The sequence below is a fragment of the Amblyomma americanum genome, chromosome 1 (assembly GCF_052857255.1).
Source record: "Amblyomma americanum isolate KBUSLIRL-KWMA chromosome 1, ASM5285725v1, whole genome shotgun sequence".
NCBI lineage: Eukaryota > Metazoa > Arthropoda > Arachnida > Ixodida > Ixodidae > Amblyomma > Amblyomma americanum.
The window spans coordinates 132,376,604-132,394,406 of NC_135497.1; the positions used below are offsets into that span (position 1 = coordinate 132,376,604).

The window sequence follows — 17,803 nt, forward strand, 5'->3', positions numbered from 1 at the left end:
ATTATTTGTGCCCTATTGCTGCTGTGTTCTCGCATTCTCTCAACTTCCAACTGTTCATCTGATGTGCGTAAAGAGTTTTATTTTTTATGCGTTTATATATGCACTTTATCCGTGACTAGTGGCCGACAGTTTCGTTTCCCTTCATGCCCGCCGAGTGGTGTTGCATATGTAATCTGTGGTGCCGAAGGCCCAGTCAGGTGACTTGTACATCACCTTTAGTCTCGGTCCCATGCAAATTTGTATTTGCTATAAATTTCAATAGACTTCAAAAGTGTTATTCTGCCTGCCGGCCTGCCTGCCTGCTTCTGCACCGTTACAACTACGTGGCAGCATCATACTTTATAAATATGCGCTGCACTATGCGGGTGACCCTCGTTTTATTTCTCAGCCAACGACGGCAATATAAAACACCACTGCTTATAAATTCGGCGTCTGACGACACTGGAGACTGATGAGCATCTTAACTTTGTTTCAGTTAAATGAACGTGGCATTACGAAAAAAAATACAAAAAGTGACCGCCATTCACTTTTTCTGCACTTCCTTGAGACTTGACGCCTGGCATACTAAGAAATTGAGTGGAATAAATTAACTTCACGTGGACAGGGATTTGGTCTTGCCGATATTTAATTCTCAGGCCTTCTTTAAAACCGACCGGGGCGAAGCGAAGTGCAGGAGCTCGGTGAACTCATTACCGCATTTATAGACAGTGAAAAAAAAAGAAAAACAGCGAGGCTGAAGGCGCCGTAATTTCAGCTTGGTTGTAGAGGAGCGAAAGATCCGTGTGGTGCAGAGGGTTAAGGTTAAGAAGCTTAATAAATGATTTGAAGACTAAAAACTGTTCTAACTCTGCAATATACATTAATAATACGTATTTTTTGGTAGATACGACTGTGACTGCGAAGGTTTTCAGAATCATAACATGTTTTAGCTTGAAATTAAGCATTTTATGCTTTATCTCACTGTTTCCCAATACTCATTTGGTAGGATGCACCAGAAACTGGACATTGGGGCATGCACAAGAGCTAGTTAACTAGCGCCGGCATCTACTTTTCAACGACGTAACACTAACTCTATATTGTGAAAATATCAGTGGCTAACATGTACTTGCCCAATCGCTAAAATGAACATCCCCTGCCGGTTTGAAAAAAAAAAAAAGGACGAATCTTATCATTTCTCAAAGTGACAACAAAACTGTCGCCTAGCTGCTCCAAATTCGCGAACCAGTGCACTTTGCTCTGCTCTCTGTAACATGCGCGAGTGGCAGCAGAGGCGTTCTTTAGTCCAAGAGGGATCCTGCCGCACTCGTGGCATGGTACTGAGCTAAGAAAATGCTGCGCGCGCGCGCGCGCGCGTACGCGGCAGCGCTTGGCGCCGAGGCTGCGTCGGCCGCCCCGGGAGGGCGCTGACTGCGGGCGCGCCCCCCTCTTCACCGCCGATCGCGCCGTGAAGCGGCGGCGCAGGGGCGACGGGGTCCCGTCATCGCCGCTCGAATGCTCGGCCTGATCGGTCGGTCCCTCTGCGCCGTCCCAACTCTCAGCCGCAATCAATAGGCGCACCCCCCTGATCCTCTCCCTCATAGCGCGACACCGCGCGAGAAACTTTTCTGCCTACATCACCCGTACCAAGGGCCGAAAGCGAGTTCCCGATACGTCAAGGCGGTCTCTGTAGAAGTGGCAGTGAGCGGTGGACGTTGGCATTGAAGATCGGTGAAGGCGAACACTTGTAGGGGCCAGCTTTTCTACTTTTCTTCCTCCCCCTGTCCCTCTATCTCTCTCTCTCACCCTACCCTTTTCAAAAGAACTTTTCGTTTCCCTGTATCCCGTTCCGGGCGTTCCTTGCTTTTCTTCGTTTTTTCCCTCATCCCGTCTGTCTATCGAATCCGACAAGGCAAACCTGGAAAGCGGCGGCGGCTAGTGCGCAACGTGCCACCTGCAATCAAGGTGAGCTCCATTTTTTTTTCCTTTCATTGTGCAAATGCAGTTTCATGAAAAAAAAAGATAGAATAACGAGCGCAGTGGATGCGCAATCGCGGGTTTTCAGTTCGTTGTCTTTCATCATGCCGTGATTTTTTTAAATATCGTGCTACGTACGCTTTAGGGGAAATTTTGCAGAGCTGAAGAAATAGGACTGCGCAAAAAATTCCCATGCTGCTTGGTGTCAACTGTAATTACTTAGCTACGCAGGTTTAGATTGTTAAAATAATGCCTCGTTTTATTAAAGCTGAAAGTCCCGCTATGAAAAGAGATGGTACCGAGACTTTGGGCTTTATGAGAACGAGGCCAACCGGTGTTGAGTGTTTTCCACGTCACGTTGCTTCCCAGCAGAATATCACCTGCCTACTCCAAAGACGATGCTGAAAGTTGTACATGCGTGTCCACCCCCTTCCCTCCAACCGCAATGCGCAATGTTTTGCTGGCAAGAGTTTTCCTTGGTTATCTTTCGCAGTATGTTGAAGAATGTACGTCGCAAACTTTCTGATTGAAAAAATAAGCAAGCGCAAAATTGAAAAAGAAGGAGCACTACAAAGACACTGCGGTTATTAGGAAGCCAGAACTTTCCTTCGCTTTCTTTTATTTCATGCTAATCTTTCCAGTGGTGGCGCAAAGTACGACCACGACAGGGCTGGCATCCTAAAAGGGGACTGGTCGCTGGCTCATTGTGGGTACGCATCCTTCGCCAGGTTAATTATACTTGCCGCGCACAGCTACCAGTAAACAAGAGTGTAGCTGCAGGCCATCTCCCATCACCTGAAAGAGTCCCTGACTTCTGGTATATTTTTCCACCAGAATACATACCAAGTTGCCGGACCTTATATAAACGGAACTCCTGGCTAACTTGCGGTAACGGTAGTGCATCGTCCATGCATGCTCAAATTTGGTAATGGAAGTACGATGCGCTGTGATAAATAAACGCCGTTCACTGCGTGTAAAATTCCGCCACCTAAAGCTTTACACCACCTCTTTACTCTTCCCTTGCGTGACAACACATGAGTCGCGCGTCTTGCGCGGTGGCGCAGAAGTTGTCGTGGCGTGAAGTGACAACAAAGCAAAAGAAGAAAGGAGTGAAGATGGGGGGAAGCCTCAGCAGGCCTTCTTTATACGCAAGCGATTGATGCATGCCTAAGTGCTGACCTGCAAGACTGTCGAACTCATTAGGCGACGCGAAACGGAGAGAAAAAGAGGGGGCGAAGGCTGTTGTGGCCGTAGTGCACGACGGTTAAAACCAATGAGCTCGCGGCTCATGTGCGCGCAGAGTAAAGCCGCCCAGTCTCTGATTCGTGCGAGCAAGCTGCCTCTCTTAATTGCGTCCCTAATTACGGCGCTACCTTTGCGCGTGACGCCTGTGAAGCCAAGCACGTCAAGGTTGCCGCAGAAGACGGCTCGCACATTCGCGGGCCCGCGCGCGTCCTCACAGCTAGGCTCGTCGATTGGGTGTCAGAGAGCGCGCACTCGGCGCCAGAGAATACCGTCGCCCTTAACTTCGCCCGCACCCAGGAAACTGGCAAAGCGCATAGCTCCCGCCGGCACGGCTTGCGGGGCCAACACTTGTATCTCCTCGAGACCAATGTTTCGGCACGGGCCATCGGTTACTTTTGTGCGCAGCGTTCCTTCGACTCGGCTGCAGGCTGCCCCGGCCAGAGACCAGGAAAGCGGACTGTTTCGGGCCTCGCTGGAATGGGACCTGCTAGCCGGTTCAAACGCTTGCAGGCACAAGATGGGCAGTCGTCCTTATTGATTGGGCGTAATTCAATTTCTAAGGTTCACCCGGATCGCCCCCCGTTTGTTTTTCCTAGCTCCGATTCTGTGCTCGGTGGGCCGGGGCCCGCGGCTCTGGCCGGCCAGCGCTCAACACTGTGCTCCGTGCCGCAGAAAGCGGAGGAATCCTTCAGTTATTCTACACGAGGACAGACTTCGGATGAGGTAGTGCGGACAACTAATGGGAAAGTGAAGTTTTCAGGTACAAAAAACTACGCCACACTTTATGCCGCTACAGTTACAGCGTTGGCGTGGATTCTTTAAAACTTTATTTTCATTCCTGTTTTCCTCACACACACAAGTGTCAGCCGCGTGTCAGAAGCCATAATGCTTGGACACTCGAGAAACTTAGCTTGGCGATTTTTTTTTTCTCCTCAGTATTTTTTTAACATTTGAAATGAAGAGGGCTTTCTCCTCGGTGATTTCTGATTGTATAGCGGATTGGTCTGAAGATTAAACAAAACCGTATGTCGTCTATGATTCCGAATACCCGAGGAGGTTACGGTGTTTTGTATCCACTAAAGATTCCCATGTATATGCTCCGTATTTCCACCAGAAAAAAAAAGAAATTATGTGTAAATTGACTCAAAATAACTATTGGGACCAATCGTCGATTGTTCTGCCTGAGCACAACGCAGCCAATGCTCTTAATTGGGCTCCTTGGTTACTCAATGCAAATATAGTAACTAGTGCAAAAAGACACAGACAGGAAAGAAACGAGAGGACACTAGCGTGCCCCCTGTCGTTTCTCTCCTGTCTGTGCCTTTTTGCGCTAGTTACTCTGTCTGGATTGAGCAATACTGCTGCCTAAAAGCCTATTCAAAACACTGCGCAAGGTGAAGAGGCGTCATAAACTTATCTGGTTGGAAAATTTGCGGGAAAAGCACAGAGAACATATGGACTCCCTTCCAGCTCAAAATGAGCCAAATGTCACGTCAAACCAATTTCATCACTTGTCGTTGCTCATTTCTCTAAGACTTCCCTCCAGGGTCGCGCCATACGTCATGCGCACTTGAAGGGGGAAGCCAATCGGAAAGTGAAGAAACCGAAACATCCACTGATGACGTCATCTGCACGCAACCGCAGCGAAGATCCCAGTTTGCGCAATTTTTTCCACACTTTCAAGTGGGAACGTTAGCGTTGAAATTACGTGCCTTCTTTTTTTTTCAATTTTCTTTTGGGGAACAGCGCTTTCCTTCTGCTAAAGGTCGTTGCACATTTCTGATTCGTGGCTTCAAAGGTGAGTAATTGTTTTTTGTCGTCAATAAGTGACAATGAATACATAATAAGGATGTCTTTTGCTTTTATTTTTTTTTCTTATGATACTGAATGCACGCAGAGTGGCCTGAACTTTTCATGTTCCATCTTTTAACAGCTCCAATGTGGGAATAATATACAAACAAAAAATCTATCGCGCAAATCTGCATTCTTTCTTTTTTTAATTTTTGCTAGGCGCTTCTGCTTCCAAAGTAGTGAAATTCTCGGTGTATCTTGAAGGTAACCAACTAAGAAAGGTCGCCGGTACGTCGATGTGCTTGCGTGCGGGAAAAATAGAATTCGGTACTCAGGTTCCAGCATCAGAAAAGGACAGAAATAACTCAATAACGCAAGGAGGAGTCAACGCACAGAAAACAAGCTCTTGGTAATACTACCCCCATATACTACACCATCAGACGACCGCGAATTTTTCTTTTCTTTGAGATGTAATCACAGCCTGCTTTTAGGCTGAGTGCACTGCCACCTATTGAGCGCATTTCGTGGCGGAAGAAACTAGAAGCATCAGCAACGTCAATAGAGTTTAGGAGCACGCAGCCCCGTCTTTTGCCCACTATGTGACTTAGAAGCCCGTTCTTCAAAATTAAGTGTAGTGAAAATATTACAATGGTCAATTTCAGTCGAACAAAGAAGAAAGATACTAAAATATTTCTGTCTGAAACAGAAATGAGATAATGAGACGTCGCGGTGGAAGACCTCTGCTTCCCTAACCTCATGTGGCCTTCTGTGACCTTGCTCAGCGAAGATTATTACATTCAATTCAATAAAAGGACGATGCCTCCTGATCAAATGATGAAAGAATAGAGCTGAATTCACAGAAACATTGCCTGAAAGAGACAAAGTTCAAGACTTTGTAACTCCAGAGGGAGAACACAACACTTACGAAAGCGCAGATGAGTGGAAACGAATGTTTAATGTTTTACACTATATTGTAGAAGTACACAGTGACTTGGTGCTGACGCATGTAAGTACATAGCGCCTAATTTAAACACGGATGCAGGAGTCATCCCTCTATGCTCGCTCTCATTTCATAGCTCCATTCCTCACTGTGAAGGACACCATTTTGGCCAAGTCTATTTGTTCGTGTGGCCTCAAAATCACCGTAGCAGGGAGCCAGTCTATATCTCGGCATATTTTCTTCGTTTTGCAAGACTAAAAACGCGTTTTTGCAAAAATTGTCTGGCAAAGTAATCGCCTTTGTGAGAGGGCACTTGAGGATATCTTCAACGCAGCGTACTTTATGGAACAGCAGAAGCTAGTTGCTACGTTGTCGATGAGGTGCATAGCAGATGGAGGGAAAAGCGCGAAAGTTAAATACGCAGCTAATGCACACTGAACCATCCGGATGTGAGGAGCTTTTTTCTAATTGAACGAAATTAAGAAACCGAAACTAAGCCAAATTGTACTGTATTGGCAAGCACATCCAAACATGTTGCTTTTAGAAAAACAAATACAATGAAAGAGGCCCCGTAGTACCTAGAAAACGTGTGAGCAAATCCTATTTCAAAACAATAATGGGGCACATCATGATAATGTACGGATAAGATTGAGCCAAATCCACTCTTGCGAGTCTTCTTTGTCAGCTTGAGCCTCGTAGCTCGGACTCTTTCGAGCGTGATTTCAACTATTCCTTCTCCAGCGCTACTTTACGATCGACTGCGTAGGATATGAAGACATGGGCGGAAGATCTGAACCCAGAAGACGACGATAACGATGGGATCGTTAGCCCTGTCACCAATGAAGGAAGGGTGCGCCTCTGCTATACTCAGCTTTAAATTTGCGGGTGGATTATTTAGTACTGACTTCCTAAATTTTTTAATGCTTGCGAAATCGCGGATGGAAACAGGAAAGGACAGGACTAGCGGTTGTCGTGTCATTTCGTGTGCCGTCTGCGTCTGCCATTCCTAGCTAATCATGAATTTAGGACGCTGCACAGAAGTAGAACTAATTTTAGATTCCATGCACTGGAGCTAGTTTCCTTTTGTGCTGCCAAGTTTGGAACGCAAGAAAAGAAGGCTTTCACATCAATGTTTGTGACTATAAACTTCTATTCGCATTTTCTCGTTTGTGTTGGTCAAGCACTGCAGTTCCCCTGATTGCACAAAATGAATATTCTAAGGGCTTTTTCTGTCCAATTTACAGCATAATCGTTTTAGGAATATTTTTCATAAACACAGCCTGAATTAACACTACAGAAATACTGTAGTTTTCGGAGCAAAACTGGGTAAAAGCTAGAGTTTCACGTTGGAAAGAACCAAATCTAAAGTTTATATGCTGATACTGACCAAATAACTTGCGTAATTTTTCAGCACATGGTGATATAGCGTTGCTCTGACTTATACGCAAACGATATAATAAGGCAGACTGGATAGCTCTACGGTTTATACAGACCTGAAACTTTCTCATTTTTCTCAGGTCTGTTTAGGTGGATTTGGCTCATTTCGAATAAAAAAACATTCCTCACATGTCGTCACTCACCATGAGTGACGGAATATGATTTCCATTGTTTTTGGAAAGCGTCCGTAATTATCCTTCCCCGCTCTCTCTGCTACCAGGTACCTGAGCATGGCACAGCTTTTGTGAAAATTTTTTACCGCAACTTTCTTGAAGCGTTTTTGAACGCGTGGCGGTTACTTGCCTAGGAACGTTAGTATTTACAGCGTGTTTTACAGTGAAATAAAATGTGTACAACGTACGCTGGGTTTCCTTTTTAAAATGTATTGGTAAACACCTTTTCACGCAGTGATTAGTTGTCGCACAGTTAAACTCAATTAAATTTAACGGTTCGGCGGTCGCTACTTTATTCTTCACTAAAAAAATTAATATCAAAATGATGCGTCTCTGGCCGTGTGGCAATGGCGCTCTGCTGGTGCAAGTTTGCAGATTCGAGTTTCAGCTCTGGCGGCCTTTTTCTATAGAGTCGAATTGTGAAAATGCTATTGTACTCGTATTTTATTGCACTTTAAAGGACCTGAGGTGGTTGGAATCAGTATGGATCTCAGCTCTGCCAACGATCCTTCCGTGATAGTCTAAGTGTAGCTTTGGCATGTAATCTTAAAACACTGCGAGATGAGCAGTAATATTTCTTCCGCATGCTTTCACGGAGAAGGAATCATTGTAAAGCTTGATCGAAGCTGAATTTTCGCACGAATTTAGCGGGAGGGTTTACGTAAGTGGTTCACAAAAAAAAAAGGAGCGATATATGTGCCACCATCGGAAGTGAAATGTGCTACGCCATAACGGTAAGGTCTCCGCGCAGTCGTCGCAGAACCGATAGTGAAATGTCGTAGAAGATGTCGGCTGAAGGCATGTTGCTGAAGCTTCCGTGCCCACTGTGCGTAATGATGTGCCCTGCCAGTCCCCGCGCAACAGCCTTATCGACGATCGTGAAACGAGCGTGTTACACGTGTTGGAGGTGTCGCTGAGACTGCTAAGCCTACTGCATCGGCTCGCTCGACGATGACCCCTGCGAAAATCACGCGGCGAAATGCTAAGCCCGTGAATGCGAGAAACATTACGCGATCGTTTCGGTGACGACCTCAAACCGCGGTGCGTCGCATAAGGGCATATGGTGATGTGTATTGCTGCTCCAAAGGCAAAGTAGGGGCTTTATTTCTACCAACAGAAACCGCTATGCGCAACGCCATGCAAAGGGCGACGGTAATGGAAGGGAACGCTTTTTTTTTGCTTTTTTTTCTGTGTGTTTGCGCGGACTAGAGGTACGAAGGTAAAGTCGTAAATGAAATGGAATCAGCAGCACGTCGTGAGTGCCCACCGAGTGGATGGCGCTGCTGCGATGATAGTGCCACGGGAGCGTATTTTGAAGGTGGTGCATATAGATTGGGACGACGCAAATCTGCCTATCCCCACGTGAGGTTTATGTGCGTGCAAGTAAGCGAAATAAAACGCTGCATATGCGCCCGGGACGCTTAGAACGACTGTGTTAGCGCCGGTTATAACACGAGCTTACTACCGCAGCCGGAGAGAGCGTGAGTGCGAGCCTGAGGCCGCAAGGACGCAAGACTCTGTCCGTCACCTGACTACACATCAGATGTACCTCCAACAGCAATTCCTTTAAAAACTGTTGCAGGTTGCCGCAATGAAACTGGAGCAGCATTGTTGTAGACTAGAGCAAGCAGGATTGTTCCATACTTCTTGCAGCTTTTTTTCAATCGGTAAAATAGTTTATCCACTTCTGAACCAGTGGAGGTGCGCAAGAAGCTCACATCAGGAGGTTAAACAGCGTTGAAAGAAACCACAATTGGTGTGCTTTGGCAATAACCTTTATTGCTTAAGTGTTTTCTGCGCTCTAAATAAAGCGCGAAAAATATGAAGTGCCCGCGGAAGCAGCACGCGTCCTAAACACCGTGCGACGCCTAATAACCGCTGACTGGGAGCAGCCGAGTTCATTCAGCAAGCAAGAACAGGCAGCCGCAGTCGTTTTCCAGGCGTCTCGCTCACTTCCTACAAAACGTGAAAACCAGAAAATAATCGCGGAAATTAGATATCATTGCAGGGCAGTTATAAAACTTGTAATTTCTTAACTGAATTTAAAAAATGTGAAAAAATGTGGTCCTAATTGCTTAGAATGGCCGTCAATACATACTGTGCTTTAGATAGCTAACGTTTCAATTATTTTCGTTGAGAGAAGCAGAACCTACATGGACACCTCGTGCAGTGATTCTCCCGGTACCCATAGCTTTCCCTGCTGAAAAAAAAAAAAACTGGCGGAGACACTTGAGCTCCGCCTTTTAAGTATGATTCGATAGCATAATCGGTTACTTCTCATATATGCAGAAGGTCATCCACTACTTTACATTCATAGATCCCCGGTGGTGCTCTCCTGGCGCAGGGCGATTAAGCGATGTGCCACTTTTTTGCGATGGTAGGTGCTACCAGCGGTGGGCCTTGTGCGACCCATGCGGCTCTTCCCGAGCAACCAGTCATTAATTTAACTGCCACCTGCCACGGTGGGCAGTTTGCTCACAATCCGGTGGGCAGGTTATGATGACGCCGCAAGGTCACGTGAGCTAGGCGGCCCACCTGCATCCTAGGTTGCTTGCTCTCTGGGCACCACCTGCCAGAGTCATGCTGGTGATTTTTCGCTGACGACGCCGACACCGACAACGCCGACACCGGATTTTCTGGGGAACAGGGCCTTTAATGTTGTCGCGTTAAAAAAATCTAAAGCTTACATTGTGCTGACTGATGACAGCTTGCCCCAAAGCTGTGAGTCGCTCCAAATGCTCGCCTACCATCGACTGTACTGAGGCAACTCCAAAAGCAACTGTGCACGCGCACGTGTTGGCTAGCGTAGAGCCGCAGATGGCGATTGCTGCCCGTCGCATTGCGACCGACAAATACACCGGCCATCGTTGTTCAGCAAAAAAGGCGGATGCCGTATTGACCGTGCACGCGTCGTTGTAGTCCCATTGACTGGAGTGCTTCCTGGTGTGCAGAAATAGGTCGTGTGGCCCTTGCTGCCGACAACCCGAAGATACTGCGAGCATAACGATTTCCCAACTACTCCATGCATTGGGCGCCCAAAAATCGTTTGACCGATAAAGAGTGTCAAGAATGGGTAATGGCCTTGGCTCGCGTATGGACGGCCGCACTGCAGTCGATAAATATCGAGAAAGCCATCATAATCGCAGCCAGCAGTACAGTCTGCTCCTTGTGCCGTAGAAAATTTCAGTACGGCCGCTTCATTCCAGACACGCATGGGCGTTTCGCATCTGAATGCTGCGGGCATTATTCCGCTGTTATCAGGAGTCGGCGCGGGCAAACGTCGGCCGCACGGATGCGCTGCTCTCTCATTCCTTCCTCACGTCAACACGGTAAGCGCCCCTCTCCCGACTAACTCGTAGCCAGAAAGAAAGCAATTCGCTGGTTACCCTAAAGGGGACCGGCGCTCCGCGAACGCAGGCTGGGCACAAAGAAGAGATCGGTAGGAAGCAGGCTGACACTTCGCGCACAGCCTCGTGACCTTCGACAAAAGCTTGCGTGGTCTCGGGGAAAACAAATGAACATATATTAGAAACGAAAATAAAAAGACCCGAACCGTTTTGAAACACTACACAGACAAAAAGAATTCGGGCAAACAAAAAGCCTTACGGCTTTTGAAAAGCTCGGGACGACATGACTGGTACGTCACAGCAGACGGCGACAATAAATCTCGCGGGGATAGAAACTAAAACCACGAGAAAAAAACCAGTGAATATAAAAATTACAGTGGAAAAAGATGAACTTCAGTGGTATAAAAGCGGGTCAGAGCGAAATCGCGACGAAACATGTTCAAAGGTTTGCTTTATTAGATTCTATTTTGTATAGTCGTCATTCGTTGCGCGTACCTGCCTGCGTGGAGTGACGGTCCTTTTTGTGGCCAGTGGTGGAAAGAATAAGAAATGAATGCAGCTGGAATAAAATGTGTACAAAATATTGGCCCCGATGACAATCGCCGTTACGAGAGAGGAGAAAATGATCGTGAACAGGCTATAGGTACAATACAGGCTTAATTAACGATATGAAGGCAACTAAAATAATGTTCACACTCTTGCAGAAGAACAATGGTTCACAATATATAAGGAAAGGTAGTGGAACTACTCTGGTAGAATGCACGTACCTGGTCGGAGTGCTGACGCCTCAACTTGACTTTGCAGAATTGAGCTGGCAGGAAATGAGAACTTATTGGCTTGCATTTCGCAGAAAATCCCTGGTAGTAACCAGCAGCTTGCAGGCGTCCCTCAGAAGGGAAGTATGCAGTTAAAAATTTATGGTAGGCGATATCAGCGGAAGAAACTAAAATTTGTCGCCGTCTTTGCATGCTTCGTGCAATCGATATGTGCAGTCTAATTGTCACTGTGCGGTTTATACTTGAGGTACTCCATGGATACGAAGAAATTAAACTTCTTTGGCAGAGTCGGCATTCTTAACTTTTTGACGGGGGCCGTACATAACGCATGCATCCCGCTGGTGCTCGCTTATGAGGCCTTAACTGAGAGCTCATGGAGAAACTCGAAACAGCGATGATGGCGCAGCGGGCGTCGCGGCGTAGAGAACCAACGCGAATTCCAGGTTGAAATTAAAAGGAAGAGGGGAACCCGAAAACGACGTCAAGAATTGAAGGACAAGTAACAGCTGCGTTATTGCAGTGCAACAGATATCAATGAAAAGAAAGCTTTGTCAAGGACGAGAATCGCTGAGGTGGAGCGTAGAGGATAGAAAGTTTTGTGGAATAAGGTGCTTGTGACCAGCTAAAGACTAAGAAAACTATATCACTTAAGGGTGCCTTAATCTTCTAGAGGACTTAACGTGGATGATGGATGTGATGATGGCATTCACGGTCTTCCGAGAGTGTCAATACCTCCTGTTCTTTTTCCTATGCATGACCTTCATGGGCATTATTATTGGCTTCATACGATAGAGCATGTGTAACCCTGCCACGTGCGTGTACTATTTTCAGTAAATCATGTCTCCTACGTGCGTGTACAAACATGCCGATGCATATAGTGCAGAATACAGAATGGACACACAAGCTCTTGGCAGTTGTTGTCCCGCGTGAAAGTAGTAAAAATCCGAGTTAAAAGTTATGGTTTTGTGATTGATATTGAAGAATTTACGCCTGAAAACGATATTTCATTACTATTTACTGCCTTTCACTTTCAGCATTAAACTCCGCAAGATCATGTTTCTTTCCGCAAGGACACATTTTCTTTCGCGAAAACAAACATCGCCATGTTTTCGTGGCATTTTTCTTTCTTCAGCGGGGGGGTTATTTGTTCTGCATCCTCTAGAAAAAGTGCCTGTCAAGACCAGGCCGGAAATGAAGAGAGCGAAGATCATTAAATGACGCATGCGGCTTGTTAGGAAACTCACGCCCACCGTCTCTCGTTCAGGGCTTCCATCAAAACGAAAAACGCCTAGAGCGGAGCTTCATCGTACAGCTCGAGGAAAAACATCATTTGCGTAGTAGCTCTATATTCCACCCATGGCGTCGATTCGTGTGTTTCTTTGGGATTTAGCTGCTTTCGTGGAGCGACAAAACGAGTACTTGCTCATTGCTGAGCCCTCTGAGCTATTTCTACCCTTCTTTTTCTGCCCTTTTCGCCGCTTTGTTCTTCCTCCCGTGTTTACCACCAAACATTTATTCGCCTGGGGCGGTAGTGTTTCTAGAGCATCGCTTCTTGCTTGGCCGCTTTTTCTCCATCTTTTACTGTTCTGACTCCTTGCTTCCTTTCACTAATCATCGTTGTAATTAAAGGCCTAGTTGTGAAAACATAGACGCTTTCCGCTAGCACCGCTTACTTACACGCGTAACTGCACTTTCGCTTGAAATTGAAGTTTCCACCGCGTATCTACGCACACGCAAGTCAGTCACCAGCCAAACTGTTTTGGCGTTTACATGCCGCACAGGTAGGATAAAAAGTAATTCAACCTTGCAAAAAAAAAAGAAACCCACAAGCTGAGAAGCCTATTCTCATGGTATTATGCACGGTCGCAGAATTTTCCGACGAGAACCACCCAGTCCCACATCATTACCGGGCGCTGTCCAAACCACAAGACAGGCACCGTCTCCCTGTTGCAGATAAGGCTTGCAGCGTATCTCTTTTACGGTCCGAAATAGAGTTTTTTTCGAGCATGGTACAGCAAAGAGGGAGAAAATACTTGGCACAGGAGAAGCAGAGTGGACACTACGATCTCGTATATCCTGCGTTCTTCAGCGCTGTTTTACCGGATGCCAAACCTATTAACACGCGAAATTTTATATTTAGTTTCGATTTTTTTCACGGTAACCATGACGGAAGCAAAAGTAACCTCCAAAAAGACCACAGTGACAACGGTAAGGCTGTTACTGGTGGGTTAATGGTGGGTTACTGGTGGGATTGGCGGGTGCACCCGCGGCCCGTGCCTTGCGTCTCGCGCTACCTTCGTCTCCGTCTTGAAGGCCGCGTCAAACACCTGCAAACTCGTCTCAGAAAAACCTCCTGAAGTTCTTGATGTCATGAAGCACAAGAAATTCGTCTTCGACATCGCATAAGAGGACTTCACTGTTCAATTGCGTAAGGCGATTGCGCTTATTAAGCCCCCCTTTTTGCCTGTCACAGAGTAGTTATAATCAAGAAACAGCACTGAACCAATAAACGCAGAGTTCAGACGCCATAATTCGCATTCTCGCTATTTAATAGGTAAGCATGGACCAACCATTAAAGCATTTACCAACGACCAACATAAATATCATGTCAACGCCAGCACTAGTTCTTTACGCACGCATACCTTAGCTTGTATTTGCCAATGCCAGAGCTGCCATTCGCAGAATTTTAAAGTGGTCGTTGGTAATTTTTTGTATGCTGGCGTGCTGAGTTGATATTTGCATACAAATCGATTAAAGCATACAAACAGTTTTTTCACATCAACGAAACGGGGAAAGTACCTTCAATCCCAGCTAAGAATACTCCGGTAAAAGATCATTTTGTGCGGTCTAAAACTTTCACACAACCAAAAAAATAAAGCGTTCGCATGCAGAGAAATTATGAAATGCCTGCTTCTATTATCTCGCTACGACCGCGTTAAGGCAGCTTTTCATTTACCTTGCAGAAAATTTATGGCACGTCGAGAACAGCCACATGAAGGAATAAAGGTTGGCGCAGATAAGAAACCACTGATGTATTTTCTTCCTGGATGCACATATGGAGCTTCGAGTTGCTGGTTAATGCGCATGCGCTACCAAAGGAATACTAAATAAAAACGCGTGCTGCCAATAAAAGAGCAAAAAACTATAGACAGTAAGTGCAAAAAAGGTTGAACTGTTTTCTTCGCTTTGGCCGCCTTTCATTATTACAAGTGATTGGAAGCATACGCACCTGCGTTTTCGTGAAACTTTTAGGCTGTCGCAGCTCTTAAGCTACATATTACATACCTCTAATTCAGGTAAATAAATGGCGCAAAATACAGCCGCGTAAACGACGCACATCTAAGGCTCTATGCAACCGTTGGGCCTCCTAACATGGAGGAAAGTTGGGTTAAAGATTACATTACATGGAGCTTTGAAATGCCTGCAGAAATTACACATAAGCCCTTGTGATTCCAGAGCTCCAAGTTTTAAGTTCACGATGCTTCATACGAAAGGCTTGCTTCGAACTTTGTATCCAAAAAAGGCCATGGCTATCGAACCGAAACACCTGAGGCCTTCCGCTGAGATTTCAGAGGCTGGTGCACGATGTACCTTAATAGTACGCGCAGGCAATTATTTCACGCTAATTGCGTGCGCTGATTGCCGCGAAGGTTCACCTTAATGACCGACTAGCACTGCACGCCTAAAATGGCTCGAACGTTCGCGTCCTCGCCGCCTACAGAACGACGTCTGATCGATTCAGGTTTATTTAAGAATTGTGGTGGCGTAGCTGCAGGGTAGGTACAACCAGGAAGTTGGTGTTTATCTCCTTCGGATAGACCAAGGAAAGAAAAACTATAAATAAGCGACGATAAATGAGGTCACTATAAGCACAACTCTTTCGTTTCAAAAATCGCAATTTGCGATGTAAACCAAGAGCCGATTTGTTAGTTACGATGATATTGTTTCGAGGGAACACTGCGATGCCTGCGCGCTTTCGGTGTTAATATTTAACAGTGAAGTTCTAACTTTTTAAGCAATCCCTTCTTTTCAACTTTCACGCCAATAATGGCCGCTACAATAAAGCAGCAAGAACGCCTTCTGCGCTTCACGCCTGATGCAGATAAGTTTTAAAGTTAAGCTTCCTTATTTTGACGTGCAGCAAATTCGAAACGATGGAGGTAGCGACCCGTAACTTTTCTTGACAGACTGGCTAGCTATACATCAGTGATGTAGGATCAAATCATTCTTCGCCTATGTTTTCCTTCGATGTGGGTATGTAGCCGAATTTCTTGCACCGTAACCTCTCCAAGTTTTAAGTCAACAACCGTGCGTATTTTTGCTACCTCAGAGAAGAATGTCGCAAAGCTAAACACGTTTCTTCCGCACAGAAGTACTGGCAACCACCCTCGTCGATCGCAAGCACTTTTAATCTCGCTATGGAGTAAACACTCAGGACTACGAAACATCGCCGCCTCTCGCAACAAACTGGTGCAGCAGCGACGGGAGCCATCTGCTCAATCTAGTGCTCGTTCCCCGGGCCACAAATTTGCATAGAGGCCTGCGCACGTGGTCTAGCGGTGGGAATTGATTCCTTTGCTCGTCTGCTCTCACGACTGCTGGCGTGCTTCACGCGGAGTCTATTTTTATTCGTTTGACGGCTACGTTGCACTTGCTACTATCGCAAGAACACCTCACTCTAGAGATTGCGTGCGTCCTATGGAAATAAATCATGAGCGATGCTGTTACCGTGCATGCCTAGCAGAAAATAACATGGGAAGTGAGCGCACCATCAAGTGGTCGAGGGAATTTCGTTATGTTACGAAGAAAAGGAAAAGCCGGAGTGCTTACGTTTTCTAATAAGGTAAGTGTTCCAATATGTCTCGAGTTAAACACTTTTATATGCAGTTCTTTTTTACGGTTACTTAATCTCACTCCGAGTTATTTGAGCACCTTCCTGACGCTGATTTTTATATTTTTTTCTGCTCGTATCGCTGCATATATACTCGAGCAGACATTTCGAGCAAGTTTAGTTATACTCAGGTATAAAGAAGTTCTTGTCGAGTTTTTGTACTTGCTCTACTTTCCTCCCTATTGATTATTGTATGTTCTCTAGGAGGCTTGGAAGTTTAAGAGGATCCATGGGCTGCGGGAAGAAGTATATGCTGCATTGTTTTATCGCAAAGGATTGTGAGACATGAACTGGGAGCCATAAAGGAAGCGCGGCGGACAGCTGCCATGCAAATTCAAGCAACGAAAGTTGAGGCGGAATGATATGCGCTGTAGTATCATGTATTTCTGCAATTCATCACATATTCAATTTCCTCTAGGAAGTAAGTATTCGTAGCAGTGATGCGGAAACTATTTCGGAGTGTTTTAAAGCGACATAAGCTTTATTATGAATCAATGGTTACTGAGAATGTTTTGGCATTAGCGCAGCCGCGTCACAGCAGTTCTTGAAGCACAAGCTCGCATTGTTGCCTACCATAATCAAACGGAAAGAAACGATAACATGCAGAAGTTCAAACTCAAGACGCCGTCGTGCCTTCAGACGAAGTATACAGCTGCGCAAAAACCGGAGGGGCAAGGTCGCATGTAACAACACAACCGACGTATATTCGTGCGTTCCGAGCGGAGTCAACAAGATCTTCTCTGCGCGAATTAAATTCGCTGTGCTCACTTTTGCCCCAGTTATGTCCCGTACCTCAAGGCAAGCCTGAGTTGCTTTGGGACGTTAAACCCTATAAACCAAACCAACCAATCAAGGCACGTACGACTAGTGAGGCTAAACCGCCCTTAAAAAAAGAAAAAGAAAGGAAGGGAGAAAGAAAAATCCTGCAAGGGTTTGGGAGCCTGGCAACGCCACTGGAAATTCAGGAATGGTGCGGAAACTTCGCCTCATTGCATGTTTGACGCATTGGCGGGCTCGACCGCTTTACCCGAAGGCTGATCCGTCTTCAGCAGTCTTCCTGCACTCTCGCGGCTCACTAACGTTCTTTTAATCTGTTCATTATCTTCTTGCGCGTTTATTTCATCTTGCCAAGCCTTTGCATCAGCAACAGCAGTTGTCCTGTCTTCAGTATTGGCTAGTATGCGCCTGTATTGCGCTGGTCCTTTATGTGCCCAAACTTGTCGTAATTGAAATTTTGAGCAATCTATGCT

At 46.0% G+C, this 17,803-nt stretch overlaps 1 protein-coding gene across 1 annotated transcript in view; it reads left to right on the forward strand.

Moving 5' to 3' along the window:
* Positions 1–1,476: 1,476 nt before the first annotated feature.
* LOC144113686 (dopamine receptor 2-like) overlaps positions 1,477–17,803 on the forward strand; it is a 242,903-nt gene continuing 226,576 nt past the window's right edge. Inside the window, exon 1 of the mRNA XM_077646924.1 lies at positions 1,477–1,941. The gene's annotated coding sequence lies outside the window, so the exon portion shown is untranslated. The remainder of the gene's footprint in view (positions 1,942–17,803) is intronic.